Consider the following 4263-nt stretch of genomic DNA (forward strand, 5'->3'; position numbering starts at 1 on the left):
AAATCAAACGTGACTTTAGAATTAAACATTTGTACTATGTTTTATGGATATATTCTAATAACCATTAAAATATATCTTAAACTGATGTGGTATAAATTTAAAGAATAAAACTATGTGGATAAGTAAAATAAATAATTTACAGATGAAGAAAAATAATGTAGGTCAATGTATTTTTTGGAGATATATTTAATCCTATAAGACAGAATTTTATAAACTGAAAGGTAAGAACTGGGAGCTTAATTTAAAACTAAGCTCTAATGAAAAATAGTAGTTGCTAAGTAAGAAACACTAAATAAGAGAAATAGTGTCTATTGTGCCTTTGTGATATGTTTGCACCACTATAGCCAAAGTGCCTTGCATTTAATGAGCTATGTATTCGTTTTAGCTCATTGTTCAGAGTTTCAATCCATCATCTATAGCAGATATGGGGCAGAGTTTTGATCCGTATATGGAGGTGGTACCATGGAACAGAGACTGTTCAAGTGGTCTAGACCAAAATGTCCGGTAAGAGGCCCAAAGTCAGAACTCCACATGACTTTCAAAAGACTACTATTAGAGGTTTAGTTCCACCCGCTATGACCCACCTCTAAAATGTTCTCCAGGACATTATAGATGGCAGGAACAAGGGTCGCCTAACAAGAGTCATGGAAAATTGCAGGCAACAAGTCGAGTTATCTCAAGAGTGAATACCATGTTTTTGCTCTCTCAAATAAAAGATGAAATCAAAACAAACAAAACCCATTAAAGCAAAAAATATCAAATAAGGTTATTTTAAAAAAAATATGTACACTTAAAACATGAATCATGGAGTAAGTTTTGTGTAATCCAGCTACTACTGTGCATATAACCTGTCTGTGAGTGTAGCTTATTAAAGTTAAAGTGATTTAGTAATAAAATGACTCTTAGTGACATATTGTTGTAACCATAGATCAGAGTGTCAGACATTCCTTATGAAGAAGCTTCCTTTTTCAGGAAACCATAATTAATGCAAAGACCCACTGAACAAAGTACAGAATGTAAGAGTTTATGAAACACTCAGCCCTCCATATAATATCTTTGTCAGAACTAAAGGTTCATACATCTATGCATATAGGGAAAAAGATTGTAAGAAGAAGAGTTGGTTGATATCTCCAAGGAAACAGCATCTTCCAGATACAATAGAAATGCATGCACGCGCGCATGCACGCGCGCACACACACACACACACACACACACACACACACACTCACAGAGACTGTGAGAGCACACATAAGATACTCAGTGGTTCACACCAACAAAATCCATGCACAGAGAAGGGGAAATAACAACCAAGGCCCCTTCTTAAGAAACTATTTACAATTGATAAGTGTTAGAAAAGGAAAAGAAATTTTCTCCAATGCATGGACACTGGATATATCAAAACCTTCATCTTCAACAGATCATATTGAGTACAATACCTATCCACTTATTCAAGTTAACCTTGCTCATTTAAAATTTGATCTGCAGTACCTGACTCCTCATAATGACTGTCTACCTCGATCTAGCCTAGTTCCTTTTGCCAGGTACATTCTTTGATGATTCATTAGCAGGAACAAAAGGTTAAATGTCATATTTTTGTGAAAATTGCACCCCGCCAAAATTCATATACGTAAATTCAACCCACCCAGAGTTGCAGCTGACGATGAAGAGGGCTTGAGGGTAGAATCATGAGGCACTTAGGGCTTTGATAGAAATGGCCCAAGGGAACTATTCTGCCTTCTCTAAAATGGCAATGAAAATTTAAAAAGTTTCTTAATAAAGAAAATGTAATATATGCCAAATTGAGCTTAGACTCCTGCCTCTAGAATGATGAAAAATAAAACATGATCTTCTAAGCCACTAGTTTACTGTAGCATCTCATTATAATTACCAGTTCAAGATTAGTAGCCTAAGAAGACCACACTTCATAGAATACTAATATTAATTCTCCACTGGATAAAGTAGAAACCTGGTAAATTAAGATTGCTTTATCACATGATGTGTGGATGTATGGATGCATGTCTGAGTGTAAATATGCATGCACATATGCATTCGTATAAAATTCATAAGATAATCCATAACACTAAAAACCATATGACTGAGTGTGCATGTACATGTGTGCATGTGTATGCTTTTTCTGCCTCACTCTTTCTCCCTCCCACTCATTTCTCTTTCCAATTCTCAGCAAATTATCTGTAGTAATCAACTGAACATCAGGAAGAGTTGGCTTTAACACACAGTTTTAAAGGCTTCAGTCTACGGGCAGTTAATTTTTGGACCTCTTGTTAGTCAAGATATCATATCAGAAATACATGGTGAAAGAAATGCATGAGGACCTTAGCTGCAGGAGACCAAAGAAGCAGGAGATGCTGAGATTTTAATAGGTCTTTGGGGGTAAACTGTTTAAGGCCAGATCTCTTATTAAAACACTGCCTCTTATGTATACCATCACCACCCATTAGTGCCATAGGTTGGGGGTCAAGCATTTGGGGACCAAACTATAATACTAATCCCTCCCAAATGAAAGCAGGCAGAAAGATGCAGAGAGAGAGAGAGAGAGAGAGAGAGAGAGAGAGAGAGAGAGAGAGAGGGTTCAGTAGAGGGTGAGAGACACAGAAATACAGAGACAGAAAGAAACAGAGACAAAAAACAGAGAAACACTCAGAGAAAGAGTAAACAAGAGAGCATGAGGGGGAGAGAGAGAGAGAGAGAGAGAGAGAGAGAGAGAGAGAGAGAGAGAGAGAGAACTTATTTTCTATTAGGGTAGTAACTGCTATCACATTCCTTGCCTATAACATAAAATACAACAATCCTACTATTGTATTATTTATTCATTCTATGGTGACACACTTCATCACAACAGGACCTGAATTATATTTTAGATATAATGTTAAACAGTATATATTTTCATAGTAGTCCAGTGTCTAAAAACTGCATAAGCTTTACTGATAATTGTCAACAATTTTTATATTTGTTGTCTCTCTTTCTCTACCTGCCTATCTCTCTTCTCTATCTCTGCATATCAATTCATTATGTGTGTGTGGGGTGTGCGTGTGTGTGTGTGTGTACATACATACAATTGGAAGAAAATAGGCATCATTTTTCAAAATTTTGTCCTATATTTTCTAAGAACAGTGTACTAGTTTGAATGAATTAATAACAACCTCAGAATATCAAAAGTGTCACAGTTTTGCCTTAAGGAAAACAAACTATAAGACCCTCCCACATGTGTTATTTAAGCAAGAACAAGCCCACTTTTGAATTCTCTACATCTTTCTCCCTTGTGTTCTTTCATTCCTAACTGTTGTACAATTCTGAATCAGTGCCAGTCTAAATGTTTTCATAGGAATCTGGCCATCCCTGCCTCTGTGTCAAGGGGCACAAACCTCTGCCTATGCGCCTAAGAAGGGGTTTTGCTCTCTATTGAACAACACAGAAACCATCAAATGGGCAGGAGTGATGGATACCTTACAAAAACCCTTAAAGATTTTTACAAGGAATTGAGTCACTGACTCCAATTGACCCAGATAACAAATGAACAAAATCTATTAAGCAAAGTTCATGTTCTGTGTCTAATAAGTATGATGAGTTTTTATTTCTTCCTTTTTAAAAAAACTTTATTTTATTTATCTTTTACTTATTCACTTTACATCCCACTCACTGACCTTCACTCAGTTACCCACTCCCACAATCCTTCCTGCCTCCCCTTCTCTTCTGAACAGGTGGGGCACACTTGTTTTGCCCCCACCTTGGCCCTTTAACTCTGAGAGCCTAGGGACTTCCTCCTCCACTGAGGCCAGACGAGGCAGCCCAGAGGGAAGGTAAAAATATGAAATGCTTCATGAATTTGTATGTCATCCTTGTGCAAGAGCCATGCTGATCTTCTCTGTTTTGTTCCAATTTTAGTATATATGCTGCCAAAGGGAACATAAGTTTTCATTTTATAAGGCCACTTTCATTTTATTTTATATTTTTGGCAAATCATTATCATAACATACACACATACATTACTTATTAGTATGGGCCATGGAAGAGCACTTATTTTAAAAATTATAGCTATGATTTGCTCAAGTTGTAAAAGTTGATTGCACAGGAAATCCAAAACAAGAAATGATTGGTTGCTACATTGTTCTCTTAAAGGCAGGTTAAACAGAAAGGCAAAGTAAAGGATCTCTGTCTAAGTCGTATGTGGCTTTAAAATTTATTAACATTAGTTGTGAGGCCCAGCAAAAGTTCCAATTTTTGAAGATGTTAAATCTTTTCATC

The 4263-nt window shown here is 36.4% G+C and overlaps 1 non-coding gene across 1 annotated transcript; it reads right to left on the minus strand.

Annotated features, from left to right (window-relative positions):
- Positions 1-3820: 3820 nt before the first annotated feature.
- Positions 3821-3927, minus strand: LOC120096740 (U6 spliceosomal RNA). Its single transcript, XR_015637807.1, has one exon. It is a non-coding gene; the product is annotated as a U6 spliceosomal RNA (small nuclear RNA).
- Between the last annotated feature and the right edge of the window lie 336 nt (positions 3928-4263).

Source organism: Rattus norvegicus, chromosome 14 (assembly GCF_021556685.1).
Source record: "Rattus norvegicus strain SHRSP/BbbUtx chromosome 14, alternate assembly SHRSP_T2T, whole genome shotgun sequence".
Taxonomy (NCBI): domain Eukaryota; kingdom Metazoa; phylum Chordata; class Mammalia; order Rodentia; family Muridae; genus Rattus; species Rattus norvegicus.